This window comes from Oryzias melastigma, linkage group LG13 (genome assembly GCF_002922805.2).
Source record: "Oryzias melastigma strain HK-1 linkage group LG13, ASM292280v2, whole genome shotgun sequence".
Lineage (NCBI taxonomy): Eukaryota > Metazoa > Chordata > Actinopteri > Beloniformes > Adrianichthyidae > Oryzias > Oryzias melastigma.
The window spans coordinates 1,718,230-1,742,092 of record NC_050524.1 but is presented as its reverse complement, the minus strand read 5'-3'; the positions used below and the strand labels follow the sequence as shown (position 1 = coordinate 1,742,092).

General features: G+C 40.3%; 1 protein-coding gene across 5 annotated transcripts in view; it reads left to right on the top strand.

The window, feature by feature from the left end:
- The window catches only part of si:cabz01090165.1 (uncharacterized protein LOC100333421 homolog), a 305,072-nt gene that overhangs the window by 167,443 nt on the left and 113,766 nt on the right, over positions 1-23,863 (top strand). For all 5 annotated transcript variants that reach the window (XM_036215075.1, XM_024276868.2, XM_024276867.2 and 2 more), the window contains one exon: positions 8,177-8,276. The gene's annotated coding sequence lies outside the window, so the exon portion shown is untranslated. The remainder of the gene's footprint in view (positions 1-8,176; positions 8,277-23,863) is intronic.

The window sequence follows — 23,863 nt, the reverse complement described above, 5'->3', positions numbered from 1 at the left end:
CAGATATGAACAAACCCAATCGAGTCCCACATTTTCTGTCCACTTTTAACCATATTTGAACAGTATAATAGACTTAAAAGCTCAAAAAGTAGTTTTTTCCTGGTATGGCCCCTTTAATAAAGCAGTTGGTATAACCCGGTTTGCTCTGGATCAATCCAGAATAACCCGATTGTCGACATGAGACGTGGAGCATTTGTTGGAACAGCCTCCATGTTTCTGATCTCCGCTCCACCGTAAATTCCTCTGGTTTTATTGTCGTCCCTTCTTGTCCTGGTTTGTGGATATTCACTGAAGCAACAGCAGCTGTTGTAAATCTTCAGATTGTTCTTCCTGTTCCATTTCAAGGTCGTCACTGCAGAACCTACAAACAAACGCACACACATGTGAGGATGTGTGCTGCCTCTGAGACGAGGCGGCTCTAAATGGATCTCGGGGTCATGGCAGCAATGAGAATTGATTGGCGACAGTGAGAAAAGTCCAGGGAGGCTTAAGGATGAAGGTGCAGCTGTGCGATGATGGGGTCAGATACCGTCTTACACCCACACACACACAAACACAATAGCTTATCGTGATGAGCACATCAACAACAGAATCTCACACATTATTGGTGCGGGTAATAATATTCCATTAGCACAAACCATGGCCAAATGGTTTTTATGGGTTATAATCAAAGTGATGAGTGCTCAGAGTCAACCGTGCTCCTGGATTTATCTCCCACACATAGATAATAACACAAAGACGCATCAGATTACACAACCAGCGACAAACAAGACGTTTCAGGCCACTGGGCCTGTTTCCCCACAACAGTTTTTGTTTTTTAAACCTGCATTGATTTTTCTATCAACTCCTCCAGATTGATGTCAGATAAATGTGCAGCTAAATGTCAAAGCAATGGATCTCAATATTTAAAAGGTGCTTACTCCTGTGAGTCGCATTGCTTTGTGTTCACACAAAAGCACACAGAGAGGAATGGAAACGTGGAAGCCTGTTGCTTCATCTGCTGCATTTGACTCTTTCCCAAGTTGTAACCAGAACCCAACAGCATGATGGGATGTGGTGGGTTAGAGGATCAAAGGATAAATATTCATGGAGTTTACCAGCAAATAGGAGTTTAGTTTAGATTCTGTCAGAGAACTGGAGCTAGTATGACGTCATTCATGGAGAAAGTTTTACTTCCAACTCCAAAAAAAATGACAGATTCAATGTTTTGTAATACTGACGCTGCCTTCAAAGAGCAGCGATTGGTCCGAGTAGGTCATGGTCACCGTTTCCATGGCAAACACTCTCACCAATCAGGAGTGAGCTCGTTAGAAAGCCACACCCCTACCACTTAAAAGCAGGCTAGCAAAATCTGTCATTTAAATGTTTTGAACGTTTGGGGCCAACTGGCTCCACCTACTTTTATTGAGGGCTCTGATTGGTCAGTTTATACCTCACACAACAGAAAAAAATAATGAAAAAATTAGGATTATTAAGATGGTGTCAAATAGGTATCGGAGCAAAAGTGATTATTCTGGTGAACTCCACTGTATCATGCTAGCGAGTTCAGTCAGTTCCCCCAGTTCAGACAAACATGGCCCAGCATGTCCGGGTCTGGTTCCCCGGTACCTGAGAATCTGGATGTAGCAGAAGCTAAACAAAGCAACAGTATCAGAAATATTGGCTGATTTAAATAGAGAGAATTTCCAGAAGCTTCTATGTCTGCATCATGTCTGCCAAAAATCTGGTTCCTCCCAAATGTGGATAATATTGAGGATTCTGGAGTATCACAGAGGACCACATGTGACCTAATGGGATTTAGGAATGTAAAGCATTCCAAAGGGTTTTTGGGACAGGTAGGGGTCCTGAAATGAGATGCTGTTTTCTTCAGATAGTGAAGAAAAAGCTGGAGTGATGGGAAAAGTTGTTGGCAAAGATTGTAAATAAAAGACGGATTAAAGACGTTTCTTAAAACTATCTACGCTGAATTATTATCATTTATGAGCGCAACAAAAGTCACAACAATGAGAAAATCTAACACACTTTGACCTCATTTTTGGGGGTTTGTGGAGAAAATGTGGAGACAAACATCTCAGTCTGAATTAAAGACACTCTCTGGTTGTTTATTCAAACGTCCTTCCCCGTTACTCTCCAGAGATCTCTGCACCTGCTGAGCCCGTCAGGTCGGCAGGAGCGTCTCCAGAGCTGCAGCGGTTGAAGGGAGTTCAGGCAGAGAGTGGATCAGCAGCAGAGATCCTCAGAACTTTAGGGGTTAAGAGCAGAAACTCCCGGGTTGGAGAGCGCTTTGGGGTCCTGGGGGGCTGGTTCAGGTGCTGGGAGGATCTCCAAAGGGTCAGAGGTTAATGAGAACAGGTAGAGTTGCCAGGTTGGGCTTTTTTCTCATGGAAGTTAGAAGACGGAGCAGATGTGGACTCAGCCTTGCTGTGTGGTTGGCCTGGAGCTTTTCCCTCCTCTGAGGAGCCAATCAGCTTGGAGAGATGACTATCTGCTGAAGAGGAGGAGGTCAAGGAGGGAGAAGCTCCAGAGAAAGATCAACTTTGGGCAGGAAACCCCCTTTTCTCTCTTTTTTCCTTTTTACAGCTTTAACTTTTCTGTCATTTATGTTTTTTCTTTCCTTACATTTTTCTGGGGATCTAATGAGAAAAAAGTCAAACTAGAAAAGATTGTAACTCTTTTTCTTCTAAGGCCTTTAGCATCTATTCAGTCAAAAGTAACAAATAATTTATAAAAGTTAATGAGATATTTAAAAAAAATGCTACATTTGTTATAATCTGAGATCATTTGTATGTAAAACTCCAGGTTTACACTTCAGATGGATTTGAGTTTTTATTATTGGAATAGGAACGAGGATTTGCAGATGTTTACATTTCATAAAAGGGAAGTAAAGTGTAGCTTTAAGGACAGAATACTGAGAGACGTACTCTCTCTTTAATGTTCTACTAGAGCAGCGTAACGTAAAGTCAACTCCTGTTTCTCTCTCAAATGTGTTTCAGTGGCAACTACAAATGATCAGTTTAGCTTTTTAATGATCATTTTTAATTTTCATGCCTCAAATAACATGAATAGTTTTTAGTTTTTCTTCTTTTTTTTGTTTAGTTTTTTCATCAACTCTCATCCTTAAGAAAGTAACAAAACTTATTTCAAGAAAAAATGTTTTCTTTTATTTTCTGTCCTGCAAGAAAAATAATCTTATTAAAACACTTTTCAAGAAAAATAATCTTAGTTTAAGAAAAAATATTTCTTAGTAACTAGATTTTTTTCTCTTTTGTAAAATCTTTTTTTTTTACCCCTTTGCAGATTTCTTTATTTGTTTTTTTTTGTTTTTTTGTTTTTTTGTAAGAAACTCTGCAAAAAAGGTCGGAATTTATTCTAATTTATTTTAAAATGGTCTGTTTTGCAGTGAGAATCTGTAATTACATTTGCTGACCTTATATTTGAAGATGAACTGAAGATTCTAACTTTTATTTAAACCATGAGAAAATGTCCAAACATGCAGGTCAGAAAAGGGAAACATGATTGAAAACTTTCTGTCCGTCACTCATGAACCTCTGTTTCCGTTTGTTACTACAGTCGATCTTATGAGCCTGTCGGAAATGGGGAGGAAGTTCTCTTTCTTTCTGTTTAGCCTCCTTGTCTTATTTGTCACATCCTTGATTTTTTTGTTTTTATTAAAAATACTGGCCTCACTTCTGTTTGTAAATCAGGAATCCGACCTTCTGAAAGGAATTCAGTTTGAAGGAACAAAAATGTTCTGGAATTTTCCTCAGAACGGAGAGAAAAACATAAATCCTCGTTTTTCTAAAGCCGAGAAAATGAACATTTTGACTCTTGCAGACAAACAGATCCATGGAAGTCTTTGTCTTCCTGGTCTGAGCTGGAATCTGGATCAGGACCGGACGGCTGGATGGAAACCACATTGATTGCTCCGCTAATGTTAGCTTGGGGCTGTGATGGGCTGTAAGCTGGGGGGAGGGTGTGACAAGATGGATGTTGGGAAGCAGGGGCGGGCTTACTCTGTGTCAACAGTCCCAGCCACAACTCAGAGGTGAATTCCTGGTGAATTCCTGCCGCTCTGCAGAAACTATGTCCTAGAAAATGACAGTTTCTGTGTCTAAAATCGGCCTAGTCCTAATTAAAAGAGGACTGAGAATGATTTAAAAATAGATGATCGGAGTGGAACTTTAGGTTTCAATGATTTTCAACTTTTTCAGGATTTCAACAGCGCCCCCTGATGGTTCTTTGAGGAACTCTGATGCATAATATTCAGCAGAACTCAGTGATTTATCATTTCTGGAGCTGTCAGGAGTAAATCATTATGAATTGTGTCCATTTTTCACTAAGTTAGCCTCAATTCTTGCCTGTTTGTGGACAAATGACTTCACCTGTTTTTCCTCCGATGGTTGACATCATGGGATATGGTTCTGAATTAACATTTATCTTAGTGTGTGTTCACAAACACAAGAACAAAGAGGGTTTTATTATCAGAGCAGCTAAAGATTTGAAGATATTCCAAGGATTCTTCAGGGGAGAAGAGAAAAAAAGGAGGACAATGGATGGAGCCGTCTGGTTGCCAGGTTGGGCTCATTTGAGCAGGAAAAGGCAGGGGAAGACTGCCAGCATTATTTTTGTGGAAGTGCTGACAGTTCCCAAGCAGAAAATGTGCTTAGAAACCCAGACAATTTCATGCAGTCACCTATTTAGTTTGCTGCACTTCACTCTGAATGGATCTTTTTATAACTGTGAAAAGATAGTTTAGGAAGTGGGCCAAAGTCAGCTCTCATTCGTCTGTGTAGTAGGAGAATGTTAAGTTTTGGGGCTTTAAGGAAAACTTTTGAGAGATAGAGCAGTGAAAGGATGGCACGGAGGAGAGATTTTAATAAGAGATTGAAGGGAAGCAGATGGCAACAGGGAGGCTGCTTTGGCAGACGGGAGCTGGAACCACCAGGAAGAGACACTTCAAGAGGTTTCTGTTTTGGCTCCGATTCTCCTGCAGTGCATTACCAGCACAAATAACAATTATGTCGAGGTTCGACTGTTTGCAAACAGGGAATTACCTCAGGTACAAACAGAATAATCAGCACAAGGCGGTTTGGTCTCAGCCACACCTGAAGCGGCTGAAGAGAAACGGAGGAGGTTGGAACAGACACCATGACTGGGATGTGGTTAAACCCGATACTGTCAGGTCTCTCGACGTGGGATCGAACAATCAAGATAATACCCTTTAAATGGATTAAACGTGTCCGGTATTGCATGTTTAGGTCAGTCCCTTCAGGATTTTGTGATGTTGCGATCGCAACTACCGTATTTTCTTGAGTGCAAGTTGCAGTTTTTTCCATAGTTTATCCAGGGGTGTGACTCATACTCAGGATACTTGTGTGTGTTGTTTAGACATCAAAGGGTTATATATTTGTTATCTTCCCTGTAAATGCTGCTTATCATTTAGCTGTTGTTTCCTCTAACAACCACTAGAGGGCGCATGATCTAAGTACATGTACAGAAGAAGAAGTGTCGTTCAAAACAAACATGGAAAGTAATCTGATTGATCTTCTCTTAAACTTCAATATTTTTCTTATACAGATCAAAAGATTTTATTTTGTGTAAAATGTTTAAAACATTGAGGAGAAGGGCGAGATTTTACCTTTTAGTGCTTCTTTAAAACTTTAAGGATAAAAAAGCAGCTAAATAAACCGTCAGGGAAGCTTTAAGGTAAAATAAAAAATTAAGAGGAGGAAAAAAAACGAACTCAAGGCAGACGTTTGTCTGTTTTATTTACATTCTATTGCTTGGAAATTCACGTCCTCTCCCCCATTTTGGTTTAAAAATATTAATGTTTTATATTAATCTTTTTAAACCCTTTACAATAGACATCTTTAAAACTTAAACACTGGAAATGACCATCAGAACATCTGCCAGGAGAGCTGTACCAGATGGTGCAGTGGTCCTCTATTGCAGGGGTTGGGGGTTCGTGTTCTGGGTAGGGAGAAGGTTTAATTATCCAGATTTTTTTTTTTTTTTTTGAGTGGTTATTGTTTGATTCTTAACAGTTAAAAATAAAATACATACTCTTTTCTGCTGGGCCGTGGCCTTCGTGTGTGTGCCGCAAAATCCTGGAGGCTCTGAGAAGTAAAAATATGTCATGATTGAATGTAATTATAATGGCATCATTACATGTGTATGTAGTCAGTATATATAGAACATATAGTATCTGCTTTTACTTTTATTTTTCTAGTTTCTTTTTCAATTCATAACCTATCTTCAAAGTTTGATAAATCTTTGTCTTCTTTTGTATAATTGGGCTTTTATTGCTTAAAATAAACCAATTCTAATCTAATACAAAATAAGATACTTTAAAATAACATTTTTAAAATAATTTTTTCTACATTTTGAAGCATTGATTGAGCCATGAAATGTTAGTTTCTTCTTGTTTTCAGCATCAGAGGGGTAATCAACATTTTGATTGGTAAAAACAGTTTTTCCTTCCAGCGACTGATTGCATAACGAAGGATGAAATAAATGAGTAAATTACACATGCACAAAACTGCTTTTCCCTTTAAGCCTTTCCAGATTTTCTCATCGTTTGCACAAGTCGAGCAGCCGTCTGGCAGAAGCTGCAGCTTAAAGAACACCTGCAGGAAGAAGAAAAGAAATCCTCTTTCCATTTACTGGTCAGAATAGATGGAAATCTTAACTCGTTATGCTAAAAGAGAGAAAACATGAACTAGAACATACATGTTCAGGTTCAGTCTGCTGGGTTAAACGGAAAAACTCACGGGGTTTGTGGGAAGTTGTTACCTTCAAAACTTCAGATCAAGCAACATTCTGCTCCATTATTCTATCTTTAATGGACCAGACGATACAACCACTGCTCTGGTTCTGGTTCTGGTTCTGGTTCTGGTGATCTGCAGGTTTCTGGGTTTGACTCCAGCTAGAAAAAAGTTCTTAATTTGCTTTTAACTCAAATTAATTGTAACTGAAATTCAGATGGACAGAAGTTATTATACCTTTTTATGAATAAAGGGACATAAAGGTTTCCAAAAGCAAAGTTCAGTCAAAGTTTTAGTAAAATCAATCCCAGGTTAAGATCTGCTTCAATACTGAACAAAGTCGGGTCTGAATTGAGATCTTTGAGATCTTCCTGAGATGTAATAATGACCAAACGTTATACATTACCAAGTAAAGTATAAATATCCGATAACAAGTTATTAAACAGATATTGATCAAAGGCTTTACCTCACATGTACCAATGTCAAGGTGATTCTATCCGGCCCTCCAGATCATTTTATTTTATTGTTATCAATGACCCGATGTTATCTTGCTCTCATTTCTAACTTGTATAATTTTAACAAAATATTTTTTTATGGAGAGTAAAATATTGAAAGTTATTTAAGGTTTAAGTTGATTTATTCTGGAATAATATTCCTGCCTTTTTATTATTCAGAATTATGTTAAAAAGTTACAGTTTTAAATTTTAAAACTTGTCATTCTGCAGCTTTTTGGACGATTTTGGCATTTACTAAGATTTTTTAGGCTATTTTGGAGTTTAGCAAATATTTCAGCTACATGCTAGCTGTTTTGGCTAATTTAGGCTCTTTTAGGCTATTGTGAAGCTTAACTATTTTGTTTTTTGTTTGTTTTTTAGGCTAATTTGGTGTTTAGCTAATATTTTTGCAGCTATCAGCTTCAGCGTTTTCAGCTATCAATTTCAGCATTTTCAGCGGCTAAATTCATCTTCCAGCATTCACACTAGCATTATCACAGGCAATGCTATATATCCAGTTCCTAATTATGTTGGAAAGTTACAGTTTTATAGTTTTAATAAATGTTTACCCTGTTCAGCCTAAGGTGTGTGTTGGATTTTGCCCCTCGTGTGATGAGTTCGACACTCCTGAAGTAAAGTAAATTGTGAGGTAGAGCCGGAGTGGGATTATATAAGCTCGTTTCCGCCTCTTCCCTTTCAAGCTATCCAAAATTTGATTCCTTGTTATCTTCTGTCTGACATGTCTTTGTTAACCTCCATTGACTGTATTACTCATGTTTTACCTTTGCTTTGATTGCTTGAAATAAACCATTTCAGATCAAATCAAATCAAGCTTCTTCACTTATGAGTCGCTGATTTACTGACGTTTTTCTTCTTCTTGCTGACGTTTTCTGTCGTTTGTCTCCGTTTGATTGACAGGTGACAGAACCAATGGGAGCCTCTTAAGTGCATCTGCTCCTCACGTGGTTGAACTGCATGAACCTGGAGGAACATCAGAGCATCTGCTCCTGAGTCAAAGGTAGTCAAAGAAATCTTCACTTTACTCCTGATGGGAAGAAGTTTGTCTCTGAACTGGACAGAAACGATTCGAGTCTCTAAACGCTTGGATTAGTAGTGATGTCTCATCCGTTCACCCTTTAAAGAAACAAAGGACTGAATGTCTGAGTGTGTTGGAGTCTGTTGAAGGAGTCGTTTTACAGAGTCAAAGGCTGCAGTTTGACTCTGGTCGACTGCAGCAGTCAAACGTTGCTGTTCTGAAGTGTCTGCTGTCCACTGGCTGGAACAGGTATGATGGATCGCTGCTGTGTTTACATCCCTCGCTCTGCTGTGAGGAGAACATCAGCTCATTCTGTCTCTGCTGCATGCTTTAATTGATTTTTATGCTCCGGCGGTAATTTGATCATTTGTTTGGAGCTGTGCTTTTATCTCCTTTCTGTCCCTTTAAAATGCAATGTATAAATATGAATTGGATGATTTGCTTTCACCACAGAAATGGAAAAGGTGCATGGAGATGTATCGACAGTCTCTTAACTTTGATGCAGACTGAGTTTAATGATGAAGCTGAGACTCAACAGACTGCAGAATAGTCAGTAAAGAGAAACAGTTTTAGAGGCTGAAGTACATTTATTCCTGACATTATGTGGGTGACATAAATCCCTCCGAGCAGCTGATGGGCTGTAATGCTGGACAGATGGTCAGGTTTGCACCTGATTACTCCTGAATGTTGGAGGAACAGCAACACTTTAGGACCAAACATGTCTGGTGTTGTTTGGGAGTTTCACTCAGCAGCAAGTCTGGAAAAAAGTGAAAGGCAGTTCATCATACCGCCTTACGAAGTCTGTAGACGTGGTTCTGAGGATGAGAAGACCTGGACTCAATCAGAAAGGAGAAGATCTGAAAGATTTAATGAATCAACCAAGAGCTCCTCAGGAGATGAGAGTAGTTCATCAGAGAGTTTATGGATGGATGGATGGATGGATAAAATGAGGATATGATGGTTGATTGGATGAAGAGGTGAATGGATGTAGAAACAAGTGAACAGATGGTTGGTTGATCGGACGGATTCATTTAAAAAAAGATGGAACCAAAGAGAACCAAGTCCAGATCAAGTGTGACGATGATCTTAGGAGATGAACCAATGAGATCCTTCAAACCCTTCGTGATCAAAGATCAAAGAAGGTTGTGTTGGTGTGTTAGTGTGTTCACCATGTGTGTTCTCTGTTCTCTCTGATCTTTTCTCTGACTCATGTCCTGATCCTGTCCTGATCCTGTCCAGCCTCTCTGGACCACTCGGAAGTTTCACATGAAAACAAACATTTCGTTCTTCCCTGTCCACTCAAACTCCAATTTCAACTATTTTGGCCCAAAAATTCCACTAAACTTTGGAGTAATTTTTATTTTAGAAAAAGACATAATTTTTAAACTGTGAATTTAAGAATATCCAAATGAAAAAGCAAATCTCTGGTCCATGAAGAATCTAGATTCATGTTCATCTGAGTCTTTTAGCTTCTGTGAAGTTGGTATCAGAGCTCTCCGTTCAGTTCTATTCTGTTCCATTCCGTTCTGTTCGGTTCTGTTCTGTTCCGTTCTGTTCTGTTCGGTTCTGTTCTGTTCCGTTCTGTTCGGTTCGGTTCTGTTCGGTTCGGTTCCGTTCTGTTCCATTCCGTTCTGTCCGGTTCTGTTCTGTTCTGTTCCGTTCTGTTCTGTTCGGTTCGGTTCTGTCCGGTTCTGTTCTGTTCGGTTCTGTTCTGCTTCAGTGTCCTCGAGCTGACCCCTCCACAGCCGGCTACACTAACTCATAATGGAAACAAAGATTTCATAGCTCCCAATTAGCGCGTTGCAGACCAAGACTGAGGCTAATGTGTCTTTAATAGCCGCATTAGCTTCTCGCTCCGAGTAAATCGTTGGAGGCGCCTCCGATAAGCAAATAGCCCCATTAGGTGACGGTAGATCCCATAACAACCCAACAGGCTGAGGGGACCCCTGATGTGAGCCGGCTGCTGGCGTTCTTCCCTTCCTGACGGGTTCTCGTCTTTTCTGCTTCGTGAACGAGATGAATGCTGGTAAAGGTGTGAGCTGTGAGTCAGAGAGCAGTTGTGCCATAACAACCGGCCACATGGTCACAACGGATTAATACATGTGAGAAACCGAGAATACGGACGGACTGGGACACAACAGCAGCTGCTGGTTTGGATCCGAGGAGTTCAGTGAATGTTTGACTTCATTTTCATACCATGAATGCAAAAGTTGAGCTCAAACCTCTGTGTGGTGAAAGTGACTGTTTGGAGATGATGGATCATCTGCAGCCGCTCAGGTTCTGCAGGGAGATCAGATAATGATCTGCTGAAGAGTCAACATTTGCAGAGCTGCTTGATTGTTTGACTAGAATCCTGCAGAGCAGATGGCCGCAGAATGTTGATGCACTCTCAGGAAAACATTGACTTTCACAGCTGCTGAGTCTCTTCTGTGGACCGACACACTCGGAAAGGAAGTCCTTTAAATAAATCAGAATGTACTTTCCATGTCATCAGATGTCCTCTTTACAGCTCTAGTCCTGCAGACACCGATCAATCTGCTCGACCAGCTGAGGGGTCAGCACTCTGAGATTCAGGAGTCATCAGCAGATTTTATTGGCCTTTTCACATTTTTGCTTCACACTGACGACCTTCTGAAAGATGCAGCTACGATTGCTCCTTTCTCTAGTTTAGATTTGATGAAAACACTTGGAATCAAAGAACATTGAAGAACAATCCTTGGGTTGAGTTTCTCCTGGTGCACTTTGGCCCCTCGCAGCAGCTCAGACTTTAGTGAACCACTGTAAAACCTTCGACCCTAACGACAAGGAAACCAGGAAAAATAAACCTTTTTACTGTGGAAATGTCCTTAGTTATGTCTTCTGGATCTTCCTGCTTGGATCCTTGACTGGTGCTGAAGGATCCACTCATTCACCATCAGTTGAAGGACGAATCACTCAGTGAGGATCGTAACAACAGTAGCTGTAATTCTCCTTCAAAAGCGACTCATTGATGACATTTGACTACGTTTAACTACGTTGTTTTTGGATCTGATAACACAAAAAGGTCATGAAAGGATCAATCGTTGTAATGGACGTTATTGTCACTCATTTTTAAATCACTTTGATGTTTTTCGTGCTGATGAAAACGCATTTCCATTTTCAAACTCTGAAAATGTCGTGTTACCGTTTATCAGAGAATTATTAGTCTAAACTCAATAAAATGCAGCTTTAAATCACACTGAGAGGCGAAGGCAGCAGGAATGTCCTTCATTTGCATATTCCATTCTGCACATCCTGGTTCTGCTTTGTGACATCTTCGTTTGACATCAGCAGCTCGCTTCTGTTTTCTGCTGAGTCTGCAGGACGCCTTCTGCGTCGCCTTAAACCCAGTTTGTCAATTAACAGGCCGTTTGTCAGCACAATCAGCCGTCCTGTTGTCATGATGCTCATGCAAATAGTTTTCCAAACGAGCTGCTCTCCCGTCTGCCTGGAGTGTCTTTTCTACGGAGAGCGGGACGAGTTTGGGAAGAGGAGTTCTCCGTTTCTGAACTTTCATTTGACTCAGATTTTTGTTCTGGCCCAAGTCGGGCTCTGATGGAGCAGAAAGGAAGACTGGAGATGATGATGATGATGATGGAGCCAGAAGGTCATCACTCTGAGAACAGAGGAGGAAACAGCAGATTCACCTGTGAAGCAGATTCACCTGTGAAGCAGATTCACCTGTGACTCATCACTCATTCTAATAATGAGTTGGATTTTTCCAGAAGCTCAAAGTTCCTACACTTTGCTTCCATTATTCATCCACTCTTGGATGATGGATGTTCATCTGTCAGGATTTCCATGTTTTCCCAGCAGTCCTGATGATCTATAGAGCACTTTTAAAACCAGAACAGATGAAAGTTTGTTTCCTTCTGGTTGATGGACAGAAAGACACGATGAAGTCCAGCTGATGCTCCTCTTCAAAAACGTCTAGAACATGATGTTTTTCTCAACATTGAACATCTGACTCGCTTTAAAACAGACGTAAATAAATAACTTTTTTCCTTTATTTGAGGCTCTACGAGATTAATCTTAGTTTTCAGGTCTGATTTGAAGTTGTTTTAGTTGCTGGTAGTGAGATTTGTGTTGCTGTTCTGGTGTAGACGACACACAAAGCCTTTGTTTTAACTGAAAACATCCATTATGGACAAGTACTCTTTTACCTTTTGTGTTAAAGACGAGTACCTGTAATACAGGTTTGACTGTACGACTCCATGCAGCTCTGACCTGTCAGCTTTCAGCTTGTTGCAGAAAAAAGGTTTTGTTTCTCTTGTTTGCTTGTTTTGTTATCTTTTTTCATTTGAAATTGTCACAGAGAAAATCAATGTGTCCAAACAAATAAATTCACAGTAAAATATTTTTTTTCCGTCAATCTAATTTATTCAACCCACTTTGTCCCATTTAGGAGCTGCGGGGTTGCTGGAGCCTGTCCCAGCTGCTATTCAGTCAGAGGCTGCATTTACCCTGGACTGGTCATCAGTCCTTCACAAGTGACACACAAAGAAGAGCACACATAAAAAAAGCTCTGCTGGCAGCCATCTTGGACTCCATCGTAGTTTCAGTGATAGCAATGGAAGCGTAACCTTTGACGTTCTTCAAACTACCAAAACTCTTCAACCATTTACGTGATTAACATCATTCCAACATATTCCCTACCCCCACAGCTTCTCCCTACCCCTACATCTTCCCCCTACCAGTACATCTTCCCCCTACCAGTACATCTTCTCCCTACCCCTACATCTTCTCCCTACCCCTACATCTTCTCCCTACCAGTACATCTTCCCCCTACCAGTACATCTTCCCCCTACCAGTACATCTTCTCCCTACCAGTACATCTTCTCCCTACCCCTACATCTTCTCCCTACCGGTACATCTTCTCCCTACCCCTACATCTTCTCCCTACCCCTACATCTTCTCCCTACCAGTACATCTTCTCCCTACCGGTACATCTTCTCCCTACCCCTACGTCTTCTCCCTACCAGTACATCTTCTCCCTACCAGTACATCTTCTCCCTACCAGTACATCTTGTCCCTACCCCCTACCCCTACAACTTCCCCCAATCCCAACAACTTATCCCTATCCCTGTGGCTTCCCCTACCCTGTTATCTACTATCGCCTTTCCCTTCAAATACTCCTTCAGTTGGAGGGGTAGGGGAAGAATTCGGATTTGGCCCGAATCTACTAAAATAGATCAATCATTTCCTGACGTTGTACCTTTAGATTTCTAGATGTATTTTTTTGTGCCAAAAATACATACGTGTTAAATTGAAATTAAGGATTAAGTTTTTTTTTTTTTTTTTTTCTCCATCTTAGAATTGCCATTATCCTTTTAAAGTCCAAATGAACACTTGCATCTCAAATCAAAGCAGTTCCGTCATTATCTGCTGCATCAAATCCAGCGTAGCTTCAGACTGCTGAACTCTGTGCACATGTCTGAGCAGGAACTGATCAGGAAACGAAGCGACAACACTTTCATATCCACCTTCAGAGGCCTTAATGAGCGTTACAGCGTGTAATTATTCCACAGCTGATGGCTCTTTCCTCCATCTTTGGTTTTTAATTCGACTCCTTTGTGTTTCTTCTTTTCCACCTTTCTTCCACGTTTTTGGCTCCAGTTCTTGTGGATATGTGAGCTGCTATTTGTGGAGCTGCAGCAGCATCACTCCTATAGAGCTGCAGGCTGCTCTAATGACTTCAGAGCTTCCTTATCAATGACTGTTCCCCTGCCAAGATGCCCGAGCTGCTGAAGGCGCAGATGAGTTCTGTGCAGCCGCTCGGCGCCAGCCTCATTCTGTTGCAGTTTGTTGAAGGTAATGATGTTTGCTCGGAGGTTTCACAACCATTTTTGTAATTAAGAGCTTTGGCAGCTGCTTTTATTCAAGATTTGAAGTTTGTCTGTTTTTCTTTCTCTCAGTCATTTTTGAGTGTGAATGGCTGGAATTCATTCTGAAGGCTGATTGGAGTTTGTCATTCACTGAATGCCTGTCTGCATTTCAGTGATACCACGACCCTCATCTGCTGCCAAATACTTTTTACTGGCATTTTCATTAGTATTTAATTCAATTTTGGGTTTTAATTCTGAGGCGGTGAAGGGAAGCCACCGGCTTGGCAGACGTGAACGTGTCAGGTGCTTGCCAGAGTCCAGAGGACAGCCAGGGAGCGTGACGTCGCTGTAGCTAATCAATAAGGACTGGCGGACGCCACATGTGCAGGAAAATGAGAGAGAGCCGGAGGGACGAGCGCAGACCTCAGAACGGAGCAGGAAGTGCAACAGAAGGCGCTTTGCTCCTGTCAACCCCGCAGGTTACTGCCGCCTCACCATCACCTCCTTATATAAAGATGGAGACCTTCAGAATTAGAATAATTCACCCTTTAACAGCAGAGATTTAGCACGGAGCAGCCTGCTCCAAAAGCCACGCCCCCTCAGAGGAGATTTTGCTTCACATTAAGATGAAGAATGTCTTTGTTAGACATTTAGTTTGTGGGATTTTGGTTAAAAACTTCATAATCACAGTTAAAACACTATTGGGAATGTTCATAGGAGGACTTTAAGGACCCCTTGGCGACACTTTTTGACGTTTTGGGCGTCCCCATCTTGTCATTGTAAGTTACGGTTCAGTTTTTAAAAATGTTCAAGCTTTAAAATTTGGCATTCTGATAGCTTGTTGGACTATTTTGGCATATACTAAGATTTTTTAGGCTGTTTTGGAGTTCAGCGGATAGTTCAGTTACACGCTAGCTGTTTTTGCTAACCTTTGGTTACGTTTTTTTTTTGTCTAATTTGGTGTTTAGCTAATATTTTAGCTGGCTATCAGCTTCAGTGTTTTTAGCTATAAATTTCAGCATCTTCAGTTATTAGCACTAGCATTTTCAGCAGCCAAATTCAGCTTCCAGCATTCACACTAGCATTATCACAGGTAATGCTATATATCTAGTTCATAATTATGTTAAAAATGTACAGTTTTAAAGTTTTAAAAATGTAGTTTTAGAGTGTTCATTAAACGTTAATCCTGTTCGGCCCGCGAGCTAAAGTTCATAGGACCACTTTTTTAAAATTATTTTTTAAATGAATGAAGTTTAAAAAATAAGAAAAAACACATTTATGTTCCCATGCCCACCCCACAGATAACTTCTCCTTATGTTTGGGTGGGATCGTAGAAATAAGTCTTCCCTTCCATGTGCGAGTCAGTTTGTGAACCTTTTTGTCTTGTGAAATTAATGTGCTTCAATGTTGATGTATTTTTGCTTGTACTTTTAACTCATGCCGCCCTCCTGCGACACGGGCTGAAGATACTTGATTTTTAACATCCTTCCTTTCCTGTACCCTCATGTGTCTTTTTTCGGGCAATAAAGCGCTGTCGAGAACGGCTGCTGCCCACCACCTAATTTCCCCCAGGGTGTGTCCCAAAGGGATTAATAAAGCTATGTCTAATGTCTAATGTCTAATGTCTAATATCAATAATCAAACTTTATTTAACAATCATTATATTTAATAGAAACAAAGCGTCATGGGTTTTGTACTGTAAGTGAAAGTGCAAATATGTCTATTTATAAACAGGAGCAATTATAATGTCAAAAAGCATTAAGTTTTATATGTATTTTTCTGTTTCATAACAATTAAAAAAGCAGATTAGACACATTTATGTATGTTTTACATTTTCTGTCATTTTACTTTTATTGCTGAAAGAAAAACCTGAAAAAAGCTGAAAAATACATAAATAAATAAATAAAATAAAGTTTTAAACAAACAGTTAATATTGAAGGAAATAGAATTTGTAAACAAAAAAATCAATCATTTCTTAATTGTGTTTTTTTCTGTTTTCAGTGTCAGTTTCCAACATGTCCGTTTAACTGACTGAACCTCTTTGTGGTTCTCTGGAGCTTTAGGAGTAAATGTTCCAGAAAACAGTCAGTCGGGGTTCTAACTCGGTTCTGTGAGTCCAAAGATGAGATCATGAACTCTATGGCCTCCAGTCTGACTGACGGCGGTCCATAAATGGTGTCCAGTCACTGGAAACACAGTCTGTGAACTACTGTAACTCTTTGAGCATGAATTACGTCATTCTGAAGGTCATTCTGAAGGTCATTCTGAAGGTCATTCTGAAGGTCGCGTCATGCAGCTTTTTTACACCTGAATCAGCTGATTTACATTAATTGATTAAACTCAGACTGGAATTACCTTAACTGTGTATATGGTCGAAGAGTTACTTTAAATGAGCTGAGCACGTGGAGTTACTGCGTTATTGGTTGAACATCAAAGATAGAAGAAAGATTATGTTGATAAAAAGGTATAAATCGATCAGTAGTTTAGAGATAATCCACATTAGACCTAAAGTTCTGGTGTTTAGAGGTTAAAGATGTAAAGTTTTTAGCTGTTCTCTGACCTCTTCTAGTGTTAAGTCTAGAGAAAATTAATATACAGCATTCCCTCTTTTATCACAGGATTTACATATTAAAAATAATTTATGAAAAACTCATTTATGATCGATAAAATTTGTCAAATGATTGTAGTTATTTTCTTACAATAATCCCAGATATTTTAAACTCTTCACTTGTCGACACGTTACTCTTTTGGTTAAATTCTCAAAGTTAAAAAAAAAAAGACTCTAAGATTATAAAATGAAAACAAAGATTTAGACGTAAACTGAAAGAATTCTGAGTGAGAGATGCTGCACAGAGAAGATTGATTGACAAGGTCAACAGCCAATCAGGATGCAGAACACAAAGCGCTCTAATAGAGGAAAAGAAAACGTGCAAAAACTGCAATAAAATAAACAAGAAACAGTGAGATTTATAATACTACAGAGTGTTCACATGTTGGACTCATTTTTAAACATTTCTACAGAAAGATGCACCTGTTTTCAGCTTCAGTTTTTTAGAGGTTTTCTGGTTAAAGCAGCATTTAAACCTTTTTAGAGTCAGGTTGTCAGCTTGGATCGTATTATTAAATTTAATCATTTAATTCTTGGGTTTTACAGTCTCTGTAAATATCCAGACTTGCATCCTTTTCAAATCTTACCAAATTCTGGGGTAGAGTGGGAGCTGCTGGGATGAATTTCACAGCAGCTTTTCCACGCCGCTCTCTGGGCGTCAGCTCTCTGGGCGTCCTCCATCGCTCCTCTCTGACTCTCCGTCGGGCCGATTCCACGTCTTCGGGTCTGACCGCGGGCCGGGCTGCCGCCTGGCTCCCGCGTGTGGATGCCCCTCCCCTCCAGGAGCCCCCGCAGCTCTGTGTGTGGAAGCTGAGCGGATGTGGGCGTCATGGTGATTTCACACCTCGCCTGTGGAGCGATGGAATAACACGCTCAACCTGCCTGAATCTGGAGAGATCTCGGCTGATGAGGGATGCTGATAATCGACCAAAATAACCGCACACTTGTGTTTCATCGGCCCCCACAGAGGAGGATTCTGGTGTTGGAGCATCCACTCATTATAAGAGTTTTGCTGGTCGGGATCATCAGTTTCTGAGTCTCTCATCAGCCTCTCATTCCAGATGGAATCATTTCTAATCCTTCAGATGATCCACACCTTCGTCAAAAAAGGTCTATTTTTGATTAGTTTGGGAAAAAACATCTAAAAATTCGACTAAAACAGCTTTTTTATGATTAAAATCAAGAACACAGAGAGGGTGAAACTCTACAGACACCCTTAGTTTACCCAGCAGCTGGAGTTCAGTGGTTTACAACCTTTTAGAGGCTACAAAGCATTTTAATGTCAGAAAATATTTCAAACTCAGTTTCCTTGGAGTTTTGAGGGGAAAGTTCATCTGCAGCTGCTTTAAAATCTGTTTGTTCTCTAGATTTGGTTTAGGAACCACTCAAATAATAGAGATTGCCTGTCAAAGTGGACACTAAAATGTTACAAATTTTAGCCTCGTCTGACTTTTTTTGTTTTAAATTTTATTTGGGATGGACAGCAAAGAAAAATAAAGAAGACGTCTTTTGGAATGTTAATTAACATAAACAGAAATCATCCATATTTGTTTCTATTCAGTCCAAAGTACATTCATGAATCTTGTATTGTGCAGGCAGTACAAAAACTATTCTTGTGAGGAAAAGTAAGAAGAGAGACAAAGAGAGAAGAAAAATAAAGTTAAAGTTTGCCTACATACATATCTGGGGAACCCTATTGATATAAACGCATATATTAATGTACATGCATACAGTTAATAAACAGAACAAATACAATCAGCCAAAAGTTATAACTATTTACAAATGTTACAATTATTAATTAATTATTTTCAACTAAGTTGAGAATTAAAATAAAAAAATAGAAAGGGGAACAATATTGAGGCTGCTGCTATTATCAAATAAGTTCTGGTAGAATTATTATTTATTATTTATTAGTATGTCAGATTTGTCCATCCTGAATATTTCTAAAACATTTCCAACCCAATCATCAAAGGTATGCTGGGCTGGACTCAACCACCGCCGTCCTCTGGCTTTTAAGGAGCAACAAAAATAATAAATAAATAAAATTGTATTTTGTACATAAAACAGAAACATGTGGGTCTGTTTCCTCTGCGACCCATGGACCGGTACCGGGGATGACCGATGTAGATAACTGTCATCCTTCCTGACACGGAGTCGACTCCTTCATATCCTGGAGGATGAGATCTCATTATTGGATCCATTGTCCACATCTGCAACATTTGTGGTGAAACCTTCTGGGTTTAGCCAGTTCATCGGTTCTGACTCGCCTCTCTGCCGCCATCGTCTGTCAAATGTGGAGCTGCTGTGACCCTGACAGGAGAAAGGTCAGATGAAGATGGAGGGATAATTGAAGGTTTCAGTCGGTGCAAAGCCACGGTCGGGGTCGGGAACTCTTCTTTCTGCAACAGTTCCAGCAACACGTCTGTCCAACCTGCAGAGCAGCAGCAGCAGCAGCAGAAACAGCAGCAGCAGCAGAAACAGCAGCAGCAGCAGAAACAGCAGCAGCAGCAGCAGCTACTGTTCTGACCTTGAGATCTGCCTGTCTTTCTTCTCATGTGGAGGAGCACAGGAGAATACCTGATGTTTGGAGGGGAGGGCTTCTGTTTCTGCCTCTTCCTGATGATCACTTTTACTTATTTCAGATGTTTTTACACTTTTTTCTTGAACATCCTGTCAAATCCTTTCAGCAGTTATTTTTAGTGGTTCCAGTTCCACCGTTCCTGAGCTCAGTTCTGCTCTGCAGACTGTAGCAGCAGGAAGACCTCGTTCTTCTGCCTCCACATGAGACGAGCAGCAGACATAATCAGCTGCTGCACAGTATTCACCTGGACTGGAAGAATTTCCCTTAAAGCCTGTTGAGACTGGACACTAGACACTTGTGCGGTATTAAGGTAATACACAACATATGAGTCACAGTCAAGGCCCGGGGGCCGGATCCGGCCCTCCGTGTAATTCTATCCGGCCCTCCAGATCATTCTATTTTATTGTTATTAATGACCCGATGTTATCTTGCGCTCATTTCTAACTTGTATAATTTTAACAACGTATATTTTTACGGAGAGTAAAATATTGAAAGTTATTTAAGGTTTAAGTTGATTTATTCTGGAATAATATTCCTGCATTTTTATTATTCAGAATTATGTTAAAAAGTTACAATTTTAAAGTTTTAAAAATTTGCATTCTGGTAGCATTTTTGGAATTTACTACGATTTTTTTAGGCTATTTTGGAGTTCAGCTAATATTTCATCTACATGCTAGCTGTTTTGGCTAATTTAGTTTTTTTTAGGGTGTTTTGGATTTAAACTGTTTTTTTAGCTACATGCTTTTTTTTGGCTAATTTTGTCTTTTTAAAAGGTTTTTTGGTCCATTTTGGATTTAGGCTAATATTTACATGCTAACTGTTTACGCTAATTTTGACTTTTTTTGGCTGTTTTGGAGTTTTAGCTAATATTTCAGCTACATGCTAGCTGTTTTGGCTAATTTAGGCTCTTTAAAAAAAAAATTAGGCTGTTTTGGAGCTAGGCTAATATTTACACTTTAATATTTACACTTTATGTTAAAAAGTTACGGTTTCAAAGTTTTAAAAATATAGTTTTATACCGTTCATTAAATGTTTATCCTGTTCAGCCCGCTACCTAAGGTGTGTGTTGGATTTTGGCCTCTTGTCCGGTTGAGTTTGACACTCCTGGTTTGGTGGATCTCCGCTCCTCAAATGCTTTCATTCCGTCTCGTGCTCCAGCCTCTGTCCCTTTACTTCCCTAAAACCTCCAACAAACAGGTTGATTGACAGATCACAGGTCGACATGATTGAAATGATTAATCCAACCATTTCATGTTGTTTTTGTTTTAATAATTGTGTTTGAATTCTGTTTTGTACGCTGCAGGTAAACCCAGCTGTTTGGTAACGCCACTTCAGTGATGCTTACAGAGTTTTCTGTTAGTCAAACTGTATACTAAGGTCAAGAGTGGAGGAGAATTGATGCTTTTTAAATTTGAATACACTACTGGACTCCTGGAGAAGCTTTGTGCTTCTTCAGCCGTTCACGTTTCGTCTCCTCTGTGGGGTCAGCTTCAGCAGCGGAGGAGAACAGTGACGGCGTGATTCGCCGCGGTGAGAACGGATTTCCACGCCGATCAGAGAAAATATTATTGGACAGCTTAATTGGCCTCATTCAGCTCCACGCTGCGACCCGCTAACTCTCCAGGCCGGCGGATTCAGACGAGTGGAGTGTCACTCTTCTGAGTCCGTCTGTGGATGTGAGGAAGTGGGAAGCTCTCCACTTTAATCAGAGGGGTGGAGGAGATCCAGAATGTTCTGAGTGACAGATGAACACGGGAGCAGCTGACTGTGCTGAGGGGGGGACCTTGTAGAAGGAACGCCACGGCCAAGGCTGGGAGAGCCATGTTTTTAACACGTTCTAGGAGCAAATCAGGATTAAATGAACATTTCTGAGTGTAAATGTATTCAAATGGTTGTGAGTTCAGAGCAGATGAGACATAAAGTTTGAAAAAGAATCCATTTGTGACGTAGAAACTACAATCGGTGGGCCACAGGCTCCCATCTACCTGCAGACGAATAGATGCATGAACGTCTTCATTTTCCTCATCTGAGCTGGAATCTGGATCAGAACTGTACACCTTCATAGCTCTGATGTTGCTGTCTGTTTCTGTTTTACCGCTGATGTTAGGTTCAGGTTGTGATGGATGTCTCGATCCGGTTTCTTTGGCCCAAATCCGGTTCTAAGTCATTTTGAGAATTTGCAGACACTGAAACTTTTGTAACACATTTAAAAATCAACACATTAATAAACACATCCAGCTTTTATTTTATTCACCTTCTCTTAGCACTGAAACTCTGTTTTGGTCCTCGTTGCTACCTGATCTGTTTAAGCACTTCGTGCACAAACTGTTGTGATCTGTCCATGATATTCATATGATCTGCAGTAATAAGCTTGAAATATAAAATGCTGCTGCTGCTGCTGATGATGATGATGCAACATCCAATTCCCATCGAGTCTGAAAAACTACGTTGTCAGGCCTGGTTTCCCATCACGTGATTGGATCAGAACTTTCGGGAGAGGGTGTACACCAGGGGGGTCAAACTCAATCACACAGGGGCCAAAATCCAAAACACACCTGAGGTCGAACAGGATAAACATTTACTGAACACTCTGAAACTGCATTTATAAAAACGTAACTTTTAACATAATTATGAACTAGATATATAACATTACCTGTGATGATACTAGTGTTAATGCTGGAAGCTGAATTTGGCCGCTGAAGACGCTGAAATTGATAGTTAGAGAAAATAGTAGCTTAATGCCAAAACAAAACCAAAAGAATTTAGGTTAGCCAACAGCTAGCATGTAGCTGAAAAAAATAGGTAAACTCCAAAATAGCCTAAGAAATCTTAGCTAATGCCAAACTAGTCCATAAGCTGAGAGATGAAGATAACAAGATAACGTCGGGTCATTAATAAAACTAAAATAATACGATCTGGAGGGCCGGATAGAATTACCCAGAGGGCCAGATCCGGCCCCCGGGCCTTGATTCTGACTCGTGGCATAAACAGATGGATAATGGGAAGTGGGGGCGGGCTTATGTACCAACAACTCAGTCATCTGGTGCTATGCAGAAACTATGTCCTAGATAACAGCTCAGGTTTGTAGGTTTAATACACAAACAGCATGTTCATAAATAAACGATGACTTTAACTCTGAAAATAAATCAAATCGAGTTGGACTTTAAGACTGCACTGAGCATGTGCAGAGAAAAGCCAGCGAAAAATCCTGCTAATAAAATCCTGAGGTATATTTGGTAGAGTTGTGATGGCTGTGTCTCCTCGGAGCGCTCGTCCTTCAGTGTGAAAGCCTTCAGTGGAGCCGATGAAAGAGGCGGGAACAGAGCGGCCTTGTTCCAGGCCAGCTGAGGCCGCACAGGCTGCCCTGTGTCTGAGCGGAAGCACATTAGACTCTGATGGACTCAAATGACGCTCATTTGTTGAAGATCCATGCGCTTTCATCTCCTGTCTGTGAGCACAGGTCCATGCAGGTTCCCTCCAATCAGAACTCCATGTAATCCTCTGGGGGTGGGGTCAACTCCAGGATCAAACGCGGCGGTTTCATCTGAACCATACAGGCGGCTTTCTGGTTCAAAAAATAAAGTGATAGCAGCCATTATTTAGATTAGTTAGGTTTATACTTAAACAATGACAGTATCAGAGAACTGGACCGACTGAGTGTGACATCATCCCTAGAAAATGGCTTATTTGTGGCTCCAATCTAATGACGTTATTTATTTATTTATTGTGATATGGACGCCGCCATGTTGGAACCAGACCACATCAGTGAGCAATGATTGGTCCCAGTCGGTCTAAGTCATCATTTCTATGGCAACCACTCTCACCAATCAGGAGTGAGCTTGTTAGTAGGCCACACCCCAACTGGTGTTTTTGTCATTTCTAGCTTGATCACATATATATGTATATATATATATATATATATATATATATATATATATATATATATATATATATATATATATATATATACACTTACTCAAAACTACACAGAATACACATTTAACTGTATTCTGATACAGACACACACATTGCAACACCTGTATGTCGAAAATACACTTTTGTTTTTGTTTTGTTTGTTTGTTCACAAATACAGAACTTTTCCAACTGAGAAAGGGGGCGGCTTTAGACATTAGATGTCAGGCTCCACCTACTTTTATTGAGGCATCTGATTGGTCACTTTATACCTTAAACTACAGAGAAAAATATGAAAAATGAGGATTAAAAAAAGTAGAACGCTCCTTATGTGACCATAGAAGTCGATGGGATTTTGGCTTCTTGGAGCTACTTCCAGTTTAGAATGCTAAGGGGAGGAGTCACTCTGTCCAGTTCTCATATACAGTCAATGGGGGCTCCTTCTGACCTCTCCCATAACTTCTATTGAATCATAAACCGATAATGTTCATGTTACTGTGAGGTAGGAAAGGTTCTTATCCGAGACGGATCCAAACGGCTCCGTTAGCACTAAACAGCTGATCCGGTTTTTAGCGGAATCTTCATGAGGAATCTCTGGGATGAACTCACAAGAACATCATGTTGT